This window comes from Musca vetustissima, unplaced genomic scaffold (genome assembly GCF_032173495.1).
Source record: "Musca vetustissima isolate MV318-11 ecotype Yass unplaced genomic scaffold, APGP_CSIRO_Mvet_v1 utg10935, whole genome shotgun sequence".
NCBI classification, from domain to species: Eukaryota; Metazoa; Arthropoda; class Insecta; order Diptera; family Muscidae; genus Musca; species Musca vetustissima.
In genome coordinates, this window is record NW_026884842.1 from 416347 (window position 1) to 443859 (window position 27513).

Consider the following 27513-nt stretch of genomic DNA (forward strand, 5'->3'; position numbering starts at 1 on the left):
ATTTCGTTTACGTACACAGTGTCGGTCATATTTGCATCAATTCGAACAATATAAATTGCTAACTTATGTTAAATGACATTCACTATAAAAGTAAATCTGTCAACTATGTACAATCAAACAACAGATAAGCGTGCATCGATTATTTCAAATGTTGTTATTACAATCATTATTAATTTAATTCTTCTATTGTATGCAATTCACTCCCAATAATTCCACTTTTCAATTGAGCGGCCATCAACAATAATAATAATTTAATAATACCACCACTATGACAATAAATCAGATCATACATACAATTATATTTTGACAGACACTGTAAGTGAAGTGCGAAGCAATTAATTATAACTGTAAGGCTTCATTTAAATGATTATTTACATAATTTATGGAACAATTTAACGCGACACATTTCTTGGCTGGAAGTGTGCGCGCTATCGTTTGCATTGTGTGAGTGTGTGTGTAGGTGTTAAACATTTTAAATGCACATCAACCGCTTAATTATATAATTGCGAGTTTTGACCGCCGCCCGTATCCTAAAGCATGATTTATATCAGTCACATGTTGGCTAATTTATACCAAACGGAGAAATTTCTTAAAAAAATGTACAAGTTTTTATTAAATCGAGTTCTGGCCGAAGAAAGAGAATCATGACGTTGTCACAAACATGTTGACCACTCGGCCAATTAATTCAGTTAACAATTAAGCAACCACTCGGTAGATGTTTAACAGTTTCTAATCACACACAAAAAAGGAACACATCGAGGACCAGCCCAAAGGATATGAATGGGCACCAAGAAACGAGAGAGACACACGAAACGGGTCGGTCACTTTAATAATCACGAAACATGACTGATTGTTGCATGTCAACCTTTCAACAGCACTAAAGCAATTAAATAAACGAACTGCTATTTTGAAAATTACTAAGGAGTTCTCCTTGAAACAGCAAGTTTCATCTATGCCAGGGCACACAGGTTGAGGCAGATGCACCACTGGCTAGTCTCACGGACTATAACAAAGAACAATTTTGAACTGTGTGTGCATTGTATTTGTAAGGTAGGAATTTTAAATTTATAACAAATTATTTTTTTTCTTTTCTTTTTTGTCAAAATGTAGATTTTTTAAATGCAAAATGTGGAAGCATCTCCAAAAATATGTATTTTAAGAAAAATTTAAATTTGTGAATAAAATGGCTTAAAAAAATAAATAAGACCCGGAACCTGGTTATATTATCCTTACAGAGCAACCCAATTCAATTACAAAAAATAGGCGGACATATGTATGTTGACATTGAATACGATGGAAAAATTATAAACAACATACGTTTTACACCCACCACCAGAAAGCGGTGTTGAAATCACGTTAGAGATCGCAACATTTAAGATAGAGCTCTGAAATTTTGCACGGTCATTGCTAGTAATTCTAGGATTTTTGTATTGTAATATCCACGTTTTTGGGGAGATTGGTAAAGTTTTTCTGCCAAATTAGCGTATTTTGGATACTCATTGGGTTTAAATTCTTATCTCTCTCTTCCAAAATGGTTTATTTTTAAATACATTTTATTTACCCTCATTATTAAAGCTCTGCAGTTGACCGTGTCATCAAACTATTAAGAAATTATGTTTCTGATTTCTGCAAGATTCGTTTACGTCATGGATCAATATCGATCCGAAACTGCTTAAACTAAACATGCCCATCCAGTGCAGTAAAACACACATACACACTCACAAACACATACTCAGGTAGTGCCCATAGCTAAACACATTCAAACATGATGTTTGAGTGTACAACAATCTGTATTACATAATAATGTCACTTAGGTATTCAAACAAAACGACCAGCCCTCTGTGTATTGGCCATGTTTGACTTAAGCGGTACCGAGAAGCTGTCATAAAACTTTGTCATGTCTGTTTCCCAGTGTCATACTCTGGACTGTGGACATGTTACGCACCAAAGTAAATATAACAAACCAGAGTTAAACGAACGAACGACGAACAAAAAAATGAAATGACTATCGGTCCTTGAGCAACAACAATAACAACGGCAACAGTGGTGGTCGTAAGTAAAAGTCTCACGCTATGAATCTTTGTAGATATCTCTTTATTTTTGCTCGCTCGGTTTTATTGATTCAGCACTCTTACATACAGTGTCATTCACGTGCCGAATAAATAACTGAATGAAGCAGAAATGGATGGATGGTTGGTTGCTTGGTTAGCAGTTCGGTTGGCTGTTAGCCAACTTGCCCTAAGGGGTCAAAGTGATTCTTCATGAAACCATTTGCCAATAACTATGACTTCTGCAACAATGATGTTTGCGTATAGCAATGCGGTTTGCCAGAACCGGTTAATGGGAGCTAAAGTTAGATACAATTTATTTATGTAGTAAATATATGAAGATATCTCAAAAATTTGCAAACCGAACAGTTTAAAACCAAAAGTACAACACAGACCCTAATAAATATAAATAGTAGAATAAACAAGTAAAAACGATGGTAGTTCGGCCCGGCCGAACTTTTTATACCCTCCACCATGAGGATGATAATTATAATATCCAAAATTAATGGTTTTTCTCATGTTATGATAGGTCCTCAACATACCAAAAAAATACGTGAGAAAGACATGATTGAAATTCTCAAAATATTAAATAGTGGGGTTACCGTTATATGGAGCTATAATAAAACAGAGATCAATATTGATATTTTTTGGTAGTGAGATAGTTGTCAACCAATGAGAATACAAAATGCGAAATTACTTCCAATTCGGTTGAAAAAATAGTCAAAATTTCTCAAAATACCGACTTGGCCAATATTAACATTTTTTAGTGCGATACCGTAACAAGAACTCAATTAATTGAAAAACGTAGGAAAAATCCCCAAGTCGGGGGTACCATGGGGTCTACCATTAACATGGGTCAATATTAAAAATTTTTAATACGAAAATGTTCTATACAATGAGAACCCAAAATACAAAATCCCACCGAATTGGCGAAAAAACGTGTCCAAAATACCGAATATGGTGGGGTACCGTTGTATTGGAGCTACCCCTTGGATCAATATTAATAATTTTTGGTACGGAGATGTGCTATATAATAAGAAACCAAAATACCAAATTACAGCCAATTCGGTTAGAAAACGTGTCGAAAATCCCCAAATTGCCGACTATTGGGGGTACCGCTATATAAGGGCTACCCTGAAACATGAGTCAATATTAAGTTTTTTTTTTTTTTTGAGAACCCAAAATACCAAATATTGGGGAGTACCGTTATATTGGGTACGATTATGTGCTATACAATGCTAACCCAAATTACAATTATATCGATCATACAACAATACCGTCCCATTTTCGGATTTTGCCGCAATATCGGTATTTTGATTTCAAATCGAAGCGCTGTTATTATTTGTATTCCCGTTATTGGAGCTACTGTAGGCTTAAAACAATTTTTTCAGAGCGAAGGCAATTTTGTTTGGAAGATGAGGCTAGGACCTTCCAAAGATAAGTCAGGCTTCTGTCAAAACTTGGACTTACATTAAATATTATCTACCGGGAGATTTTTATCTTTTGTGAATTAAGGCGAAACCAATTCATTCAAACCCGGTTCATTATAATTTTTTGTTGCAACACTATGCTAGTTTCATATTTTGTTGCGGCAAAAGTTGTTTGCTGTTCATTTCTTACTTGCCTCCAAACATTGGTTGGAGTTGAAGTGATGGAATACAAGTGCTCGTATTTCACAAGTACCATGACGAATTACTCAGGAACAAAATAATTAAACATAATGACAGAATTATTGCGGAGTATCGTGCAAGTAACATTTTCGTCCTTCCATTCCATTCATGCCACACTTCCTGCGGCCCCCGGCATAAGCTCCACTACTGCTACTGTCGCTGCTACTTATGTCGTCGTATGTCCTCTACACTCCAACAACGAAATGATGGAAGAGGAAATTGTGCACTGAAGGCAATTTACCAAAACTGTTTGTGGCTCATAAAGAGGGAAAAAACCCACAACAGCAATGACGACGACGATGATGATGACGAGGACGACAACAAAAACATCGACTATCACAGCAATGGCAAGGAATAAAAGAAGAAATCCACTTGAATTGGACTCAATAGGCGAAGGACATGTTCAATTAGCATACAAACATAATATTGTGGTAAAATGTTATTGGACTTTAACAAATTTGCAAATTGCCTAACAAACCAGCGGCATTTACTTGGGCCTAGCAGCACACCGGCTCCTACTCTGGACGTTGATGGCACTCTTGTCCACAGTTGAATTATTATTGCGGTTTTATATTTACTTTTAAGTAGACAGAGACGTAATAAAGCAGGAAGTTAAGTGAATTATGCAATTAAATTAAGATGAGGAGTTTCATTCAAAAGCCTCTGGATCCAAATCATAAATGTAATGGAGAAAAAAGGGTACGAAGTGAATAAACTTTACTTCGTTGACATATTCTTTTATAACCAAAATGAAAAAATAAAAATATTTTGGTGACAAAATTTAAATTTATGTAAATATATTAGAACATAACAAAGTCTCCTGAGGCAAAGTTCGCAGAGAATTTAAATTGCTGATAAAAATTTTGTTTCTAAAGCAATTCCATTCCACCATTTGATTACAGTAAACTCGGGTAATATGGCACAGCTGAATTTATCCCAAACTAACAGCATAACAATAACGTTACAAATCCCAACTAAGAATAGGTGCGTGGTTTTGTGTCTTTTTCCACAACAAAATAGTTGTAAAATAGAAGTTGGTGTTATACATTTAAATGCTTTTACAAAAAGCGCTAGCTTTGATAATAATTTTTGCATTCATAAGTCAATGACGAGGACATTTTTGTAAAAAAATCAAAGTGTCTTTAGTATTTTATAATTAATAAATATCATAAATAAATATCATATATCATATATGTTCTGTTCTAGTAAAGGTGGAAAATGTCAGAATTGCCCTAAAAGTTAAAAGTATGGTCTTGTTTACAAACGCCTTGTTAATCTCGAAGTGAGGCAACAGCGAAATTCTCCTGTTGTTTATTTCGATGGTTACTTCGCTTTGTTACAAGAAACATTTGGGTACAAAAGACTTTTTGTTAAGAAGCTATTAATAGCTTCTGGGGAGAATATCCCCAACAAAAAACTAAGGGAACTGATGAGGATCAGTGGCGAAGTCCGAAACTATAGTCTTCCCTACCATACCCCTTGGTGGACAATGCCGTATAAAAACGTTATAAAAACAACGACTGGGATTAAGCCTGACTGTTTTGCAAAAAAGAACGGAACTATTAAAACTGTCAATATAAAATGTCATTCTTCCTGTCAATAAAGCGGCTTGTTTGTTTTGTTCTTAAGAATTCGATTGAAAGTTTTTCTAGTTTCTGCTAAAACATGAAAAACTTGTAACAGTAGTAGATCCTTCAGGTTCGGCAACGGAACTATAAAACACTACCCGCACATTCTCTTGACAATTGTTTTTTTTTTCAGCTTATTAAAAAACAATAAGAAGATGAATTCTTATTGACAATGCGATCTCTCAAACCGACGTCTTTTTAGCCGGTAAGCATGGAATTGATGGTAAATGCGAAAAGATTCAAGATATTGTTATTCCCAGAAGAAGATTTTGAAAAGAAAATTGAATCCACACAATTTGCAGTATTTTTAGCATTCAAATTATACACAAATAAGTTAAATCGATTGATTACACCCGCTACGAAAATTAAATTTATTATGTCAAAATCCGATAAAAAATGGGCAATCCGGATATGTCTCCCGTGTTTAGGATAATGAGATTGATATATAGCAAATATTTTAGGAAATCCAATTGTTATTCATAATGCACAGTTTATTCGAAGTTTATACTTACTTACATACTTACTTACGTACTTAACTGGCGCGAGACAAAACATCTGTCCCATAAGCCGAACTTTAATAAAAAATTCCATGGTCATCCTTATCCACAACATGGCCTAGCCACCGAAGTCGCTGCTGCTCGATACGACTGACAATGTCGATATCCGTGTATAGACGCAGATCGGCCTGTAGATCTTTCCGAGATTTTTTTCTCTGAAAGAGCTTCCTCATCTGCTTGCGCAAGTAACCATGTTTCTGATCCATACACCAGTACGGGTAGTATCAGCGACATGTAGAGTGTGAGTTTGGTCTGCTTACTTAGAACCCAGTAGCATCTGTTGGCCAACACTATAATTCTGTGAATTTCAAAAACTGGTGTCATTCGTTTTATTTATGGCGATACCGAGGTATATACAATTTTTTACTACCTCGAATCTGTAGTTTTCAAGTTCCACAGTAGGTAAGTCTAGTGGACGTCCCGCGCGTTGATACCATCAGCTTGGTCTTCTCGCTATTTACTGCCAGAACCGCTTTGGCAGGCTTCTTCTCAATTTGTTCAAACACTTGATATGCGATGGGAAGGAGGTATTAACCTCTATAGGCGGTCATTTTGACCGTTTTTCAATTTCAAGTACAAAAATAATTGCGTATTTTATGACATAGGTTTTTTAAAAATTTGGTGACTTTTTGTGCCACATAGAACTACATTTATTAATCATAGTAGCTGCTTCCCTCCCTCTTTCATCCCCGTATTCACATGTGCTATGAAATATTAAATAATTAAACTACTTTTATTATTGTAAAAAGTACAACAGTACAACAATATTAAAACCCGTTTGCTACTCTAGAAAAACAAACGAACACAAATATCGGGAAAAATAAATTTTATCTTTCCAGTCGATTTCACTCTTAGAGTAAACACTTACTCTTTTTCGAACATTTTGTCCGCGCTCTTATTTTTCAAAAAGAAAATATGATTGTAAATAATGTAAAAAATATTATAAAATAAGTTTAAACAAATTTATTTACACAATAAAAATTCTTTCACAATGAGGTCATTTTGACCGATTTTAGGCAATATAGGTATATACAAAATTCCAGTCTTTCTAGTGTTAAAAATATTTTCCCTTCCGATTTTTGCATTAAAATCTCCTAGCAAAATTTTAATTTCATGGCCAGGGCAGCGGTCAAATGCTGTTTCTAGGCACTCGTAAATATGTATTTGGTCTGTCTTTTGGTCGTTGTCTTCCGTCAGAGCATGGGCGCAAAAAACTGATGTAGAATATCTTCGCTTTTATACGGATTATAGCAATTCGCTCATCTACATGAGTGAATCTGGAGACGATGTCCGACTTTACTACTTTCCTGTTTTTTTTATTTTTTTAATTTTTGTAAGTAGAAATATGATTGAACACAAGCTTTATAACCACAAATATGAATCATATATGAATCATGAACATTTTTAATGTTATTGTTCACACTGACATCTATATTTAATCCAGGGAGTATTAAAGCATTTAAAAGCTTTTGGGCATAAATTCACAACGCTGCAAACTCATGAACTTGGTACTGACTAACCTTTGTCATCGAACCTTTGCTACATTCGAACTACATTACCTGTCTTTCATTACTATTGACCGCAGAGGTTATATTCATATCAACCCTTCTGGAGAACTTCTGCGATTATTTGAGATTTTCTACTTTTCAATTTTGAGGGCAGTAATTATAATATCCCTACATTCATTCTTTAAGACAACGGCCTCATATTCAAGATCTCAAGGCGTTTGCAGCCGATCTTCAGATTCTCCAAATAATACGGGGTCAACAAATATTTCTTCAATAGAACAGCTTTCTTGTACATATACATGTTGTTTGGATATTAATAACCTCAGAGGAAATCTGGAGGAAATTCGTTGCTGCAATATTAGACAGTTTTTTCGTCGTAACAAGGCGAGACGTCTTGATATGTGTTATGTTTCTTGTTGCTCTTTGATGCTACATTGTGACCCTTCCAAAGACTATGTATACTACGACAGTAACATATATTGATTATCTGGCAGTAGACTGCTTTCTTACATGGCATGCCAAAGTCCTGACAAATTTTATAAATGTGCACCTTATGATGGAGGGTATAACAACATTTATTATTTGTTCGTATCCGTATGATACATAGAACTTTTATTTCTTAACACTATTTCTGTGGCATTTGCATAATTTAGCACACAAGAATTTTGTGGCACCAAAAGTGTTAATAAAAAACTAATACAATATTCTTACACATTGGAAGCCAACGAATTTATTATAACCTAACTTTGCTGACACTACACTTTGCTTAAACGATTTATTTCAATATAGACAATTTTTGATACTCGTGAATGACTTTAATAGGCCGCGTGCGTGCTGTGCCCATATCATTGATAACTACAATATCTTTTCACAAGCGAAGGAAAATCTTAACTGTTCTCCGCCAATACCTACAGAATGCACATAATTGGATCGGATAAGAGATCTCCGATAGCAGCAAACATTCCACCACTAACATGATACTGCACTCAATTACAATTTCGAAATGCATTTTGTTAATTATTTACAAGTCGCACATTCGTGCATACTGTCGAATGCATAGCACATGACTATGGATGTAACATCATCATCGAACTACACTTATTGCAGCAGCAAAGGGTTATGGCTGTGTGTGTGTTCGTGCGAGTGTAGTAATGCAGTGAAGTGCAGCCAACACAGTAATAATAATTATAATTACAATTAAATCAAAACAACTTTTAATGTGCACATTTTGTTGACATTTAATTCACTTGCTCGCACTTTTTGTGCCGTCTCGTGGTTTTTAGTGACAACGCAGATATCGTTGTTGTTGTGCATTATAAAGTAGCGTGACAAGGGTTAATTTATTTTCGTTTATCATACGCACCGGTAGTTCAGAGGACATAGCCATTGTTTATAAAGCTGTACAGTGTATCCGAAACCTTCTTAATATGCGACAAATGAAAATGTCAAATTTAGTGTCATTGACTGAACCCACAGAATGGCAGGTACACGCACACAACTATTCTTTTCGAGGGAGGTTTAAAAATTATTGACGAGATTGACACCAGAGACACTTTGAAATTAATTATACGTTTGTGAAATGAATGTATAAAATTCATGTCGAAGAATCTTTCAAGAAGTTTTAAATAACATTAGGGTGGACTAAGCCAAAATATTTGCCAAGAATCTGAATCACTAGTAGTAGTCCATGTGTCCTTATGCATGCATATAAAGTAAGGTTTCAGTGAAGTTAGTAAACACCGTTTCAGAGGGTGATACGACAGTTCTAGCCAATGAACCCTGAATTACACTTGAAATAAAACACTGAAAAGTGTCCAGAGCATCTTAGACAAAATTTGAAATGAAGGATAAAAGGACGATAATTAAATGTAACGACTGAATTGTGACAGGCGCAAAGAGACTTATAGAGAGTAACAGGTCGGAAAGGAGCTTGCTGCGTCCTATGAGAAAGCCTTCAATACGGTCGCATAAAGAATATCACATTCCGGACAAGTTTAAGGAGTTAAATACAGTCGAGTACGCCTATAACGAACACCAGTTATAAAGAACTATCTTTATGGCGGACACATCTCCTGGTCCCGAAGTTTTAAGACATATTTCGGATACAAATCGTCATACTTAATGATGATAATCCACACATAAGTTATCCGCTGGTAACCTTTACCAAAAAATGTCACGTCCATCAAAGAAAAAGTGAAGCGGCTTATGTATTGTCAAAAATAATACAAAATCTACTAATTCCTAACTTATTATATATTTTTTCTGCTAATCCTAAATTTTGCCTTACCTTGAATATAACGATGTTCTTCTATAACAAATTAATTTGCTTGGTCCCTACTAGTTCTCTATAATCGTACTTCACTGTAATTACTTATAAGTGTGTAATTCAGAAATATATTCGGAACAATTTATCCTCAACCTTTATGAAATTCAAAATCTACTGGCGATATAGAAATGGTAATGTATGCGGATCACACATTCATGAAATCGACTCTAATTACTGAGGTATCGACCCTCAAAATGCTGAGGTATAATACCTTTCGTAATAAAGGTTTTGGATAGGTTTAGCCTCAACACCATCGTTCTATGGCATCGACCTTTCTGGTTTGCATATAATATTTTCCTGACCTCAAGAGATGGAGCTTCCATTTAGTAAATCCCGTAGCCCATTTAAATATCGTATGTATCTTCCGAATTTAAAAATTCATTTTCGGGTTTAAAGCTACTAAAATCTATTACCACTACTATTAAACGCATGTTTATGAAATATCACTACTGGGATCCTCGAATAGATTAGTCGAACATTAAAAATATGAAAAAACTAATTTTATTGCTTTCCAGGCTTACATTCCCCATTTTCCTAGACGAACTCTTTCATTTCCGGCTATCCGACTAACTCAAGTGACAAACAATGCGTGCAAACGATTTTAATAAATTTATGCGTGACAGTAATTGTGATATGATTTACATACATACACACACACTATATCTGTTTATCCAGGTTTTCATGTAGATAGGCTTGCATGCCCGGAAAGGACATGGACAGTTGGGGGATGTGGAGATTGCATGAGTTTATTAACAATATAAAAACATTAAGCTCCATTTATTCTTTCTTTTTGTGTTGCTGCTGTTGTTGTTGTTGTTGCTTTTGTAATAATAACAATTTAAAAATGTGATGTATAATTAAGCAGACCATAAGCTGTCCTCTGTGCAAGGGAGCGTTGCCGCCTTTTGCCAATATATCAGGAGGACATTCGCTTGCTAACCATCATAAATTGTTGTTGTTTCTGTTGCTGTTGTGTTAACTGTTTTACACAACATTAATACTTCCGTCGAACAGCTTTATGCATCCGCTACTACTTGGCGAACGTTTAAAATATGAGATGTCGTTAGACGCTGGCCACTGTCTTTTGTAATAAAACGATTATAGATGATGCACAGTGGTTAAAAGGATATTTTTAAGTAAGCGGATGGTACGTTGAAAACGGGCAGTAAGTTGTAAACGAAACGTATGTTGAACAAATACAAGAAGTTCTTTGGCATTTTGTTATGCTGTCTCTATCAATTATATTTGTTCACAGGGAAATTATATTTCTTTCGGGATTCTTTTAAATCCTTTCTGCAAATCACCGATGTAAATTCTCAAAAAAAGATCAATCGAAATATAATCGACTGGAACGGAACACTCATTTTTAACATTCATAACCGCAATGCCCAATAAAATTTAACGACATAGACAGAATTACGTATGGCGACCTGAAGAAAGTTGCGGGTATTATCTTTTTGACCCTACTATATTCATACTATTCAATTGCATTGGATCAACGTTGTCGGTAAGCTTTGCTTGTCATTCCTTTGATTCAAGTCAGGATTGATGTTACCCCGTTTGTTGTAACCACCATAGACGGACATAATCAGGTAATGGTAACACATTGATTTGTGCTTTGCCAGTGTAGACCCCAGCATCACAGACCTATCTCGTCTAAGTTGGAACCTAGTGATCCTTACATAGAATATATGGGGGTAGCACAATAAATAGGTAGTCCATTTAACGCAGCTGACAATTTGATTAACTGTCAAAGTGCTTAGATCCGGTGGGATTAAGTAAACAAGTGTGAAGAGTTTCGCCGTGTGAGACCTACATTTTTTGCAGTATTCGAATTCCATCCACTGTAAATTTCTTTTTACAAAAAGAAGTTTTAAAAAATCTTTATTTGTTTTGATACCGTGGAAACCAACATCTGGACAACGTTGGTAGCTCAGCTTAATATATATAATTATGCTCAATTATTGTGGAGTAAACCACACCGCTTTGATCATCATCTATTACTATCTTTACTTACCATCATCATATTTAGTGTGGCACACAGGTTCCCTTTCATCTTCTTCTTCTCTAACAGATAAATCGCTTTCGTTCTTACCCTCTACCCATGATGGTAAGAGCCAAAGAGGTGGTGGTGAACATTGCGCGTTCAGTCTGTACAATTTATTGTATTAAGACATTAACTCAGACCCTTCTATTACTTTGTCTATCATACTGTCGGTTTTATGTTCATCGTATTTCCCTTATGGTTCCGTTTCCCTCCTAGTAGCCTTTAAGAAGATTACTCGTGTTTGCTTTCGACGAAGCTGCTGAACAATACCGGAAATAACAAGCATGCAAAAATATCACCAACTTCAGGCACACCGTGGAATTCCAACTCATTCCAGAGATTATCGTCGTCATCAATCCTGATGGCAATCTCACAGGTTTCCAGGCAATATAAACAAATTGAAATGAATTTATTTTCAAAATCCGCATAGCTATAGAAGCATGATTAGCTTGTGCTTTATTAGAAATTTGAACGATGATGTTATAAATGTTGAGGTTGTGCTCATCTTTTAAACTGGGACATGTCGATATATGTGCATATCCTCATGAAGTGTATGTAGGCACATTTGTCAAATACAACATCGGTATACAATGCAATGTTAATGTACTACATTGATGTCTCATGGCATTTGAGTAAATACTTTATAATGTAATTAAATAATAATAGTTGGTTGACTGTTGCCTCATAACGACTTCTTGTGATGTTCTTATTAACTGAAACAAAAATCATATACCCCAAAAAATTATTAAATTAAAGTATTTAATAAAGGTTGAGTCTATCAGCAAAAACCAAATAGCTTGTTATTCGATGATTTGGTTTCATTAATTTATAATAGAAATTCGTAAATTTCCCAACATTTCTTATAGGCATATGAAATGCAGGCAATAGCTAAATGTTGAACTAATTTCGATATTTAGTTTGAGTTTAAAAAAGCCAAATAAAGGCTTGAGAATCATGATGGGGACTTTGTAACCTCAACTTCAATAATAAAAACATCGAACTTAAAATTAGTAATGAATGAACCAGATATCCTGTGACGGCAATTAAGCCTAATAATATAAATGTATTTCTATTACAACTTATGCAAGTAGTAAAAAAATTGATTACAAGTGAAATTAAAGAGGGGGGAAACTTTACAGTTCGGAATAAAACGTTTATGTGCGATTGTTAGCATACATTACGTAACTGTTGCAGTAAATGCAATCAAACTCTTATAAATTTGCATATGCACTTCTATTACTCATAAGTAAAAAATCCGTAATACATAATTTATTGAAACGGAAATGATACACAAAAACGCAAATAAATCCGCGATATTTTCGAAAACATTTTTTGCCAAATTTCATGTTTTGGAAGGTTAGTTACCGCCGTTCTAGTAGATGGATTTTCACGAAGAAGATTTTATTTCATCCGAAACGTAAAAAAACCTTACTGATCGCTGGTACCCATATCATTCAATTAACAGATCTAAAAATAGCTTTTTCCGAAATTTGATCGCACAAAATTTTCACCATCGGATGAGTATTACTCTGAAGCTGTGCATACTACATACACAAAATATATATCAAATAACTCAGATTCGCGACTACAATAATCGATTTTCAGAAATTCGTGATTGCGCATTGAAACTAGAAGTAAAATTAAAAAAAAACACTCAAAATCGAGCTTCAAAATGTCAGCATCATTTAAAGGTAGATGCAGATAAAATTTTGAAAAATTATACATAAGAGACGTAGTCCTCATTTTGTAAGCTTCTAGTTTTACTTTGACACGAAGACCGTGAAATGAGTAGCTTAGTCACAAATCGATAGAGAACATAACAAAACTGGTTCGCCACAACCTGCTTTTACACATTTTTTTACATTAAAGTAGACACAGCTTCCACGCAAATAAAGTTTGAAGGTCAATATCATGAACAGTTTGCAACGACAGATCAATTAACCCAAAACTATTACTATTACAATTAACCCAAAACAAAACTAATTCCCGAGTTATAAAGGGGTGAACCTCCGCTTCAGCAATGTTAAACAATTGGCAATATTGACCATATATATATATATATATATATTCCCATTGTAGTAGCTGTAATATATAATTTCGGTATATTGAAGAGTAAACACATTTTTGCGGAAACATTTTTTCGCTATTGTAATTTTCGGTATGCTAAAGTTCTTATCCCACTTTTTCCAACCTGACAACCAACTACCACATAATGCTGTTTTTAACATTGACTTCATTTAATATATCATATAAATGCCATGTAATTTTATATTCAATACGAATTTAGTTGGAAATATTTTTGTTGGATTTTTTTACATATTCTTGTCTTTTAATAGTAAATGAACCAAACGAAAAAAATGATATATGTTCGATACACATTTTTGGTAATGGTTATGCGAGTTGTTGTATTTATAAGTTCAAATACATTGATCGACGATTAGGCATATAACCACCATATAATGGTACCACCTGATTTGAAATTTCCCGTAGCATTGCAACATTTTAGGTATTTTAAGGAACAACATGTCCCTATGGAACCATTATTTTCAAGAAAAATAATCTAGGATATTCACTTACAATGATCGCGTGTACATTCAATGATATACTTCTCAATTATTTGTTGTATACTCACCAGAGCTCCGAAATGCTCGCTTGAATTCGAGTAAAGAGTGAAACTCGCTCGAATTCGAGCGGGAGTACTCTTGCGAGTAGAAAAAGTAAATAGAGTATACTCTATTTTTCTCTGCCACTCAAATAAGAGCGCAAGTGCTTCGCTCGTTTTCGAGTGGGAGTGAAATACGCTCGAAATCGAGCAGATTACACTCTTGCCGAGTACTCTTTTATTTTTATTTATGTTTTTGTTGTGATACCGTTGTTTTACTTGATGTTGTTTGTGTGCATTGTTTGTTTGTTTTGTGATGTTTGGTTTGCTGTACTGCTGGGAAAGCATGCATCAACAAGCTCGTTCTCTGCGTTCACTTTATGTAAGTCTGAAATAGTGACAGCAAGACGAACCAGCCTCCAAATTGAAACCCTCGACAATATTTTGATACTAAAATTAAATAATGAACCACTTATGCATTCATGGGTTTTCTTTCAAACCAGCGCTTTTAATATTTTTGGAGAATACTTTTCCATATTTTTAATGAATACCATTTTAAAAATTTGTATGGAGGTGTTTATGCTTTTAAAAAAATATTGAATTAATTAAATCACACGGTTGAATTCATTTTATAAATTGAAATAAAAAACATATAAAAATCTTATATTGTATAAGATTTTTATTTGTATTTCACATTTTCAGTAAACAAAATAATCGATCTCCCCACAGCACACAAAAGATCAACATCAAAAAATGTTTGCTACTACTACACACACACAAATAACCAAACAACCAAATTTATTTGTCCACTCGATTTCACTCTTAGAGTGAACTCATACTCTATTTCGAACATTTTGACTCACACTCTTTTTCTTCATCAAGGAGTACTCGCGAGCACTCCCAAACAAAATAAAAGAGTGGAGAGTATACTCCCTAAAAAACTCGTACTCTTTACTTACTCCCACTCGGGAGTATTTTTCACTCGCGAGTAAAATCGAGCAAATCGGAGCTCTGATTCTCACAAAAAAGTTGCAATACAATAAAAACTAAAATATTGAATAAAAATAAAATATTTTTAAAATTTTCAATAATTGACAAATGAAGGCTTAAGGGCCCCACGCACCATAGCCCAGCAAGCATTTTCTATACAAAGAATATCCAAAAAGTTACTACCAGACGATGAAAACACTCGTAGGCGATATCGCATTTTTAACAAATAAGTTATACCGTTTGGGAAGAAAAGAACCACGTACTCGTTACCTTTTAAAAGTATATTCTTCGTGACAATTTGAAGTTAATAATCGTTAACAATACAAAATGACACTGTTTTGTTACCTTAAATACTATCGCATTAGTTACTATCAACTTTCACTAAGAAGATACGTTTAAGAGGTGACGAATGCGTGCTTCATTTCTTAAATATCAATTTTGATACCCAAAGGAAATAAAATACTTGCATGAATGAGTAATTGCAATAACAATAATGAGTAACGTATATTATGCATAAAAATTTGAACATTTAACGCTAAACAAACATAAAATTGAAGTTAAAGTTAATACTAAGCAAAGCTAAAAACATTTAGTTAAATTATAATAATAGTGAATTTTCCAACAATTTTATTGATTTACAGTCTTCGCTTGTTTTTGTGTATTCTATCCCGAGTGTGTAAAATATGTTGTTGATAAACGTTGTTGTGGTACAACAACGACGTCTGGGAAAATTTAAGATGGCACACATCTGTAAAATTTCAAATTAACACATAAGTAAGCTGACTTGCCTCTTATTATATTATATGTAGTATCGCTGAAAACTGGGACTTTGTATAGTTCCACGCCATGTTATTAATATTTTCTGTAAAAAAATTGTATTTAGAACGGTGGCAGAAATTATGATAAATGTTATATATTATTACCAACTGATCCCGAACTTCATCTTCTTTTAGAAGTTTTGCATCAAAATTTTTTAAAATCGACGAATCGATAAAATGGCAGCTATGGCAACAATTGCAATTATTTTTCTAAGGAAGTGGGCATTATGGAATGTCTTATCTCATTCTTTAGAGTAATTACTTGCTCCGTAAGTGATATAATTAACATCTGTGTGACCATTTGATTTTTATTAGTTTCCTTTATGCAAATTTCAATGATTTCTTTTAGACTTTTTATTTCAATTTGATGTTCATAAACACTCCGACTTTTAACATCTTTAAGAATTAAGAAAATTATATGTATGGAAAAAATTTATTTAGTTTTTAATTTAATTTTTTGACATAAAAAATGATTGTTAATCAATTTGACCGTTTTACGTTTAAGCCGGCAGCGGCTTTAAAAATTTATATAGTTAAATCAATTGATCAATTAATAATATAACTCAAATTACCTTGTTTAATGATTGACATTTCATGATAAATCATTTGCTGACCATTGGTATGAACTAAGTATATTACATTTTCTGCATAAAATATATATTTCAGAATTCATGTTTGCAGTTTGTATTATAAAATATACCTTTATTATTTGTGCCCATTATTGAATTTAGGGGAAAGCCGTCAGTAATATTTTTCCGCATCTTTCTATATTATTTGATACAGCAATCAAAAATGTTTCAAGCCGAAGATTTTTTTATTAAGAAAATTCAGTAATATCCAAAAATTTTTATTCAATGACAAATATGCATACCACGACGAAGCTATCGAATTTCCATCTTCTTTCATTTAACTAAGTAGTTACTACAGACGATAGAAATTGGATAACAATTCATTTGCTATTGTAAAATTACGAAGTATCACCCTTTTACAAAAAATAAGTGTCGAAGTAGATAATTATTTGGAGATGGAGTTAGAAACTCACTTCCAAATGCATGACAGCATTTTAAGTGGTATTAGTAATTTTATGTCAGTTTGAGAATGTATGTGTGAGAATTTCATACAGAAGGAATATCAAAATGGATTTGATTTTGAAAATGAACCCCTTTCAATCCGATGTATTTCGGAAATTTTCAAAGTTGTCGGAAACAAATTTTGGAATATAAGGCCCGTACCAAAATTCAGTGCGTTGCGTACTAAAATACCCACCTCACCTTTATAGGGTTTGTTGATCGCCCGTATTACCCAAATACGCAACGACATTATTTACTTGTGTGTCAATTGAGAACGGCGAAAATTTATAAATACAATTTCTTAATTAGCTGATAAATGTTTACATTTATAAAAAAAACTATGAGTACTATTCATTGAAATACATGTATTGTTCACGGAGCGAACATGGTTTTTAAATAATAAAGATAGTGAATGTCTTGCTGTGGGTCTCTTGTGTAGAAGAGAAAACATTTAGTTAAACAGCGATCTATTTTTGTATACAGTCCACTTAAGATAAGAGCATTTTCTTGTTGAATATTTGTACACTAGAATAAGATAGGAGTTTTCTATTGCCACATGTGGTATGTTTGGGTGAGAATACGGGGAGTAATCTTCACTACAGACCGATAAGCATGTGTAGCGTGCTTGCCACATATGAGATAAATAAATGTGTGTGTCCTCTCCATGTATTATGGCAGATGCACTCTCTCTCTTTTACACATTAGTCTAAGATAGGCTAAGTCATATTGTACTACTTAGTTCTTAAGGATCACATTTTAGTTCAATAAATTAGTGTGTAAATGCACCACAAACAATACAGACGTGCTTTCACTCCGCGGACAATATCCGCGTAATCTAGATCAGATCCCTAGTTTTTCATGTATAAAAAAACTATGAGTACTATTCATTGAAATACATGTATTTATTTTAGCGGCGGACGTTGCCGTCTCAAGGCCACACACACCATCAGATTTGGTCTTATATATGTAATTTCGAACCATATTAGGGGAATATATTTAAATAAAAACTCGAAAACATTTTATGGAAATAATATAGCATTACCTGTATATGACCGAATGTGCCACTACTTTTTAATAATACTGTCCAAAAATTTAAAAGTTTTATACACGAAAAACTTACGAAATTGAATGGAAATATTACAAAAACATCTGTAAATATACAAAAAATCGTGCATCTAAATAAGTTTATTAGCTAGTGATTTAAAACTTTCCGAGATTTATTTATTTTGATATTCGATACCTATGTATGTATCGGAGCTATTGATGTATAGTGAGAGCTTCATATCGAAAACGCGATTGCCGAATGTGCCCCGATATGTCACTAATCATTTTCCCAAAACCAACGTTTTCGTCGAACGACGTCTGAGCAGTTGTCGGCTGCAAATTTATATCCATTACAACCAGCGTAGGCTGTAAGTAATGGAATAGTTTGATCACCTACCTCCAGGGCTTTTGTCCAAAACTAACTAAAACAAAAAACAAAGGTGGATAAACAAGAAAAAAGAATAAAAGTTACGTTGCAGAGCCTAAATATCTCAATACCGGCGGGTGTCGTTGATCTGCCCACGAGTCACGGCCCGTCGTCATCCTGCGATCGTGAGCAACAATCTCCTACAGATGTGGGTGTCTTGGCATCTGTTTTGGTCTTCGGGCAACACCAACTTGAAGTTGAGGAACCACAGGGAAAGAGCAATCTCGACCCAGCCTTCATAGACAGGAGGGGACTCAACTTCAAACTCTGAGTTGATCACGATAATCTGACAAACATAACTGTTTTGGAGAGCCGGAAGAGAGATGAGGCTGACAATATGATGCAGTATCACAACCAGGAAGAAGCAGTTGTCTGGAAGTTCGCCAGGATGAACATGATAAACAAAAAGAGTGAGATACAGGTAGATGCTCAAAAGGATAAGCCTGACCTCCCCTCCACTTCTGCGGAGGCGGCGAAGAGGATAAGGTCTCCGGATGAGCAGGCGACTGTCAAATCCGCCAAAATGAAAAAGAGCTTCCCGTCTGAGTCAAACCAGCGTCAAAGGAGACTGTCACGAGAATCCACTGACGAGTGCAGACGAAACTGGCTCTGATATCAGGAAGACGAGTGCTGAGTCGGAATCTTCCGCAAAGACCGGGAATCCCAAAAAGACCAAACGGAAGTTGCGAAAGACGAAGATGACAGCAACAGATGGTAAGGAGCCGCCTTCTTATGCCAAGGTTGCCAGGAAGCGCTATCCAGACGAGCTCTGCTATGCTGTGATCAACGGAAATAGTGCGTCCGGTAAGCTAAAGAAGGAGACCCATAAAGAAGTGTTAAATGTGGTCAACACCAAGATTATTGAGTGCCTACTACAAGGAGGGGACTCTATCGAACTGAATAGCTGCGATTTCAAAGGGGACTGTCTAATGCTGGAATTTGAAAATCCAAAAAGCATAGAAGCCCTGATGGAAAACATTATAAAAGGTAAAATACACATCGGACTGATCCAGGAACCTTGGACAATTAAAAACAATGTCTCTGGATTAAGCCATATAAATTACCAACTCTTTTATGCAAATACGGGGTCTCGTCCGTCCATGTATTTTTTTTTAAAGTCGCATTTATGATCCGATTTGGATGCAATTTGGCACAGTTCACTTATTTGGCCCAAGGACGAACCCTATTGAAATTGGCGAAAATCGATTCAGATTTAGATATAACTCCCATATATATTTTCGTCCGGTTTTTTGGTGAATGATACACCAAACTCCCAATATTTGTCCGATTGGGATAAAATTTTGCACAAAGTACTGAATCATATTCAGATTGATGTCCGCGAAGTTTTTTTTTTTAATCGGTTCAGATTTAGATATAGCTCCCATATATAGTTTCGTCCGATTTTTTGTGAATGATTTATATGATGATTATCTACATATACATATGTATGTATATACATATATAAAAATGGATCAAGAAAAATGTATACTAACGCATCAATTGAGAACGGCTGGACCGATTTGACTCAAAATTTCTTTCAGTTGTCGGTAATTACAGTGGTAAGGTTTTTATGAAAGAAAATTTTGAGAAAAATCCGCGGAAATCATGCAAAAATTATTTTAAAGAAACGGTTGGACCAATTTGACTTAAAATTTTTGTTAGTAGTCTGTAATTGAAGTGGAAGGTTTTAATAAAAGGAGATTTTGAGAAAAATACGCGAAAATGTTGAATAATTTATTTTGAAAGATATTAGAATTTCCACACATTTTATATCGAACCTTTATGGTTTCATTTCTTCATAGTTCTTTTTGGACATATTTTGGGCGAAAATGGGCAGCGTATATCTTTAAGTAATTGTCAATTATCGAAAATTCTCAAAATATTTTAATTTTCTACAATTAATTGGATTGTCATTGCCTTGAAAAAACTATCTACATATACATATATAAAAAAAAAATTTTTGTTTGTATATTACCAATAGACGCAAAAACCGCTGAACAGGTGTTAATGACATTAACACAGTATGTCGTCATGACGTATCCTGAAAGTAACATAGGATATAAAAACTTCTAAAATTACTCGTGGATGCACCGTCTTCAAAATTTGTCTGAATAACGTAGGTGTAAACACACATCATCCATACAAAAAATGAGCGTGGTACGATTGGGGAAAATGCCCTCCCGTTGCACTTAAGGGAACCCCCCCCCCCATTCTCGATTTTTTATTTTTAAGATTTTAAATGGGCTGGTAAATGAATACCAATGCTTGTTAAGGTTTGTAACTTGGCACATATATATTTGAAGATTTAAAAAGGAAGAAAAATAATTTACTGTTGTTTTGTTGTTGTTTTTTGGGTGCAAAGAAAAGTCCACATTTTCGATGGCGGGCATGATAACTCCTCACTGGAACATCGGAATCCGAAAATTCCAACTGTGTTAGAAAGAGGGCATGTCTGGCTCTCGTATGAACTAGGATTATTGACTTCGCTCTAAAATTAACAAAATGGTGGACCTTTGAAAAATTTTTTTTGGAAAATCGCCGATTTTTTACCAAAAACCATGTTAAAAAATAAGGAAGATCTTCACCGATTGGCTTTATCCTAGTTCATATGAGAGCTATACACTCTCAGAGAAACGCTGCAAAATTTGGAACCGATTGGATTATTGGTTTTTGAGTTATCGTGCCCGCCATTCACAAAAAAATGTTTAGAGTAAAACGCGTTTAAAGTTTGAGAAGCCCTTTAGCCGTCACTTAATGTTGATACAATAAATCGGATATATCTTCAAGACTTCTTGAGATTTTCACTTGAAATTTTGTAGAGACATTCCTTAATCAGTGTAGATTCGAATTATATCAACAAAAATTTTGACACCGAGAATGGGGGGGGGTCCCCTTAAATAATTTGCATACAGCGAAAATAACATTTTTTGTTTGATTAGTCAAAAACCGCTCAACAGATTTTACTGCGAATTTTACAGCACCTCATGCTACCTGATAGAAAAATCATAGGCGGAGTTTTAGCATCAAAAGTAATCACAAATCTGAAATGACATAGGTATTCTATGTTTATATCCTAAAGGGCGTTACAAATTCCCACTTTAAAATCTGCTTGAGTAAATTGGTTACAAATACGCATCATGCATATGATTGGGGCGATACAATGGACGGAATTTACTCACAATTGAATTTATTATATCTATACATGGACAAAAGAAACACTTTCGGTTGTAGACACAAAATCGCTGAATAGACTTTGCAGAAATTTTCGCAGTCAGAAATGCCATCCCATGGAAGTAGGATATGCAAAATAAATTTTCATAATTCCGCGATGACGAAGAGTTATAGCATCAACCGTACTCATACCTCTGAACTAATATTAATTGTCTATGCATATATCTGAATATCTTCAATAAATATGTTCATAACAGTATGTATTTTACTCAGATAAGTACACATCCAATCTTAAATGACCAGGAAGTAAAATTTGGTCAAAATCAGAAATTTTCGTTCATAATTTTTTGTCCTATTATCAGTAATTCGGCTAACGTCTACTGTTTTCCATCTCTCCATTGTCATATTCATACACATTGGAACATGGTACAATTATAAAAGGTAACAGCAAATCCCAGCTGATTTGATTCCAACGTAATACTAGTGTCAATATAAATTTGACAAATTATGTTTTTAAAAATCACCCAACAGGAAAATTGGGAACGCATACAATTTGAAATTGTTCTTTATTAATGTGCTCCCGTATTCAATTTACTCAATCTGCCTGCTGGGAAAGTTTGAGGAAGCAAATCTTTCTTGAAGGAATTACTCGCTATTCCCAGCATTGTCATATGTGTTACACACATATATGGCATCGGCTCAATTAAAGGAAAGATGTGGAAGCGATAGAAATATAAATTTGATAGATTTTCATTCATGTTTTTCAATTTTTATTTTGAGGATTCGAAAATATTCCATTTTCAAAATAAAAATAATTTGATGATAATTTGTTTGTTTGTTTGTTTGTTTACATTTTTCTGTCAAATGAGTTGACACTAGTAGAACTTACCACAACAAATTTCCATGTGGTTGTTGTATCGTTTTTTGTACAACAACACTTGCTGTTACCTTTTATTATTATACCATGACATTGGAATAAAATTTGTGTAAAATGAAAAATTGTTGACATTTTATTCTTTACATTTTGTCATTTTGAAAAAAAATATATATTTCTTCTTTTGAACTTTTTTTTATTATTAATAATTTTACTACCATTGGAGAAAACGAACATGAATTCAAAATGACATAGACAGGAACGTCAACAAATTAACGGAAATAATCGTAGTCTTTCGAAGAAGGTTGTCCTCTTCGAGAAAGGAGATCTGCATTTGAAAAACCCTGGATGATAGGAGAGATTCTGAACTAAGGAAAAGAGGTCAGAAGGCTTTACAACAGAGCACGCCGAAAAAAATCCGCAGTATTCTGGGACAACTTCCACGATAAACGGAAAGAATACAATAAATTGACAAGAACCGCCAAATGCAACTCCTGGAAGCTGTTCTGAGAACAGGCAGATAGCGTCAATGATGTTTCAAAAATTAAGAAATTTCTATCCAAGACCCACACCCAACCCGAAACTAGAGGGAAACACTAACGTTCCTAATGAATGCTTACTTCCCACGAACACATCGACAATGGACGGTGTTATGACAGATAGGGAAGAAAGATTTGAGGAACCAATTATTGTGAAGTCAATGGTGTTAGACGCCCAAAAAGCTTCTAACCATTGAAAGCGGCAGGACCAGATAACGTCTTCCCCGCGTTATTACAAAAAGATGCGGTATTATTATCACCACATCTAGCCGCACTCTTTAATGCATGCTTAAGGTTGACGAACACACCGAAAGCCTGGCACACTATGTCGCGAGTTCATATAAACTGCGGCCAAAAATAGAAGGAGTTATCGTAAGTTAATGAAATTTGGTACATGTACTTATTATTGGCCTAAAGAGCAACTGACAAAAAATTGGATAGATCGGACCAAGATTTGGTATACCTCCCATATAATGGGTCTTGAGAATGTCACCCTTTTTGGCCTAAAAAATCTTTAATATTCAACCAAATTCAATGAAAATTGGCAATTTACATTTGCTTAGGCCTATAAAGCAACGGACCATGTAATAATTTAGGGCCTTAACTTTATGGCTGTTTAAGGATATTACAAGGTCGGATTGTTATATAAAATACTAAATAAAATCCTTATTTGACTCGGCTTTAACAAAAGTTCGGGCTGCTACTAATTATTTTGTGGCATGACTTGGTTGCATCTTGTGAAAGTCGCTCAAAAGGTATTGTACTGCACCTTGCATATCCCATGCCAAGAAATAATATTTTTCTGTATGAACTTTCCACAAAGGTAATTCATGTGCGACCTCTAAATTTAGATTATAACATTATGTCTCTAATAATCTGATTAATAAGTATAATCTTCAAATGGACTGGAAATTTATTTAATAGCTATATTTTAAAACCAATTCTCCCATATCTCCGCATCGAATAACGTTTTTACCACGTAATTGCAAATTTTATGCAAAATATTGTATGATTACTATATTCTGAATCCATCGTGTCCTTCCTCTTTGGCCCTCAATAACTTATTTAATTGTATACATAACATATTGGACCATTCGCTTCTAACCATTTCATGACTGCCATATTTTTTTATAAGGTGTTCACCAAAAAAGTTAAATAACTCTTAGGACCGCAGGTCTCCGCAGCTAATTTTTGTTATTCCTTAAATGCCACACTTTTCACCACTCAAATAAAAAAATAGGGCTAAACTTTTTTTTCTGCTCCACAAATTTCAAAATTTGTTTTACAAATTTCATGAACTAAGTACTACAGGTGTGGACACTGTATACACCATATGATATCTATATACATACAAACTACAGTGAATCCTAGTTTTTAACATCCACAGCAACCAAAATAAACACTTTTATAATAACCATTGATTTGAATATTCAAATATTTGAGAATCAGAAAATCACGCCCATTTTTCGAAAATATGGTAAAAAAATCAGTTTATAAATAATTATCAGATTTGAACCTTTGTAAAGACAAAACTACTCGACATATCGATATAAAATTTCAAATTTATTCTAATTGGAGTGCTTTCTATCATACCTCATCAAAAATTTTGTCCTCCGAGGTACTTGGTTTTGACCATTTTTGGCCGCGGTCGTGACACTGTGTGGCAGGAAGCCAGGGTAATCTTCATACCCAAGCCCGGCAAGGCAAATTACGCCACACCAAAATCATACCGGCCAATATGCCTAACTTCTTTCCTACTCAAAACAATCGACACCATGATATAGAGCTGTACACTCAATGATACGCTGAAATACAAAAACATGCGAGATACCTTAGATACCTTCCAAGTGGACCCGGCAATCATAGACTGGGTTAACTATATGCTAAGGAATAGATGGATAAGCTGTAGCATACATGGCATAACAATCAGAGACAAAGTAGGTCAGGGAACACCACAGGGAGGGATATTGTCACCACTCCTGTGGGTAATCACCATAAACGGACTGTTAAGGAACTTAACCGACGAAGGATTTGAACCAGTCTGTTATGCAGATGGCATTATAATACTTCTTAGGGAAAGAATCCAAAGTTACTATGCAGGAAAGCCGAAACGGTGCTAAAATTCGGAATTCAGACAAAATGGAGATATGTCTTTTCACTAGAAAGACAAAAATAGGTCAGTATGAAGAGCCCATCTTCCAAAACAAAACGATGGCCATATCAAACAAAGTTAAGTTTCTGGGAGTAATTCTAGACAAGAAACTTAAATGGAAAGACCACATACAGCAAAGGACTGACAAGGCATAAAGATTCTGGTGTTTCTGCAGAAGAGCCGTAGGCTCTAAATGGGGTTTCAATCCAAAGATGATACACTGGATCTATAAGAGCTTTATTAGACCAATTCTAACACGCGTCTGTTGTCTGGTGGACAGTAATGGATAAAAAATGTAACGTAAAAACGTTGCAGAAAGTTCAAAGAACGTGTTGCCTAGGAATATGTGGAGCAATGCGTACAACACCAACTTGGGCTTTGGAGACAATATTATATATACATCCAATAGACACCCAAATAAAATATTAAGCGGCGGTTGCAGCTTTAAGAAGACTTAAAGCAATGGACGAGTGGATAGACACCGGACACAACACACCGCACAAAAACATTTTACAGGCAACTGCTGAGTCGACATTCAATAACTTTGATTCAGACCGCATACCTGAAACGAGAGTAGTGACACGGTGCGAAACTATAATACCAGATAGAGAACAATGGAATAGCAGAACACTAATTCAGATGCCGCCTGGTAACTGTTACTACACTGATGGCTCTCGATTAGGAGGAAAAACTGGACTGGGACTACTAGAACCGGGTACCGAAATTTCTCTTCGTTTTACAGATCACAGCACGATCTTACAGGCGGAGGTTCAAGCTATAAAAGAGTGTCTTAACTGGTTAATTTCAAACCAAGGACAAAATACAATAAATATTATTACGGACAGCAAGCAAGCTATAAAGGCAACAGTTAAATCCAAACTGTACTGGAATGTATAAATACCATTAACGATTTCTCACAACAAGGACCTGTACGAATTATATGGGTACCGGGTCACCAAGGAATCATAGGCAACGAGATAGCAAATCAACTAGCCAGGAGTGCCACTGCACTACACACAATAGAGGTGTATACCACCAAACCCTTTAGCGAAACACGCCAAGAAATGAGGAAATGGGCACATGAGATCCACAAAACCTTTTTTGGATAATGAAGGGACAGGAAAAACCACCAAAATTTTACGGAGCGACCCAAGTGAAGACAAAACTAAGCAAATCCTAACGCCAAACAAAAAAGAAATAAGCCGACTGATGGGTATTCTGACGGGACACCTCGGCCTGAAGGCACATCTACTCAAGATTGGATGCGAAGGATGTAACGTGTGCAGAGCGTGTGGGGAAGACAGTGAAACGCTGGAACATTTCCTGTGCTATTGCTCAGCATTTACATGCCTTCGGAGACAATTCTTGGGAAATGACACTCTTCACGGACTAAGCGATCTGAGGGTGTGAATGGAGAAGATTGAAGGAGTTCACAAAAAACACGGAATTCCTAGATTCATAGGGAATCAAACCCAAATGTTTTTCTTTATTAACATACACTTTCACTAATTTTTGATTTGAACTTTCTCCGCACTTCTAGAGCGCACAACAGGCCTCTTATGGCTATGTGTATGTCATTCTCATGTTGGACATGTGGTGGTATCATCGCCCCCCTCTTTTCAACCTAACCTATGCATAAATAGAATAACATGGGCTTTGGATTTGATTTTTCAGCTACTTTTTACTCGACGTGGGGTAGAAAACATTCTCTCTGCTAATGCTTTGGTTACCGGTATATACCGGTATATATATATTTGGAAATCGAGTTTCGTCAATACACAATCGAATCAAGTGGGTTAGATGCGATAAAGTCGGAGATCTTTCACTTTCCACATAGATCCACTCCCAGAAATTTTTCATAAAATTGTATGATTTCTTTAAAATTTTATCGTAAAAATTTTATAATTGTCGATAATGTATTAATTTATTTTTTATTTTCGAGGAATCTGCTTGTTATATTTACAATTAGTTCGTTCAAATATTGTACAAATAATGTAATTCTATACAATATTCGGAGTTCAAACTCATTACATTTGACCTGA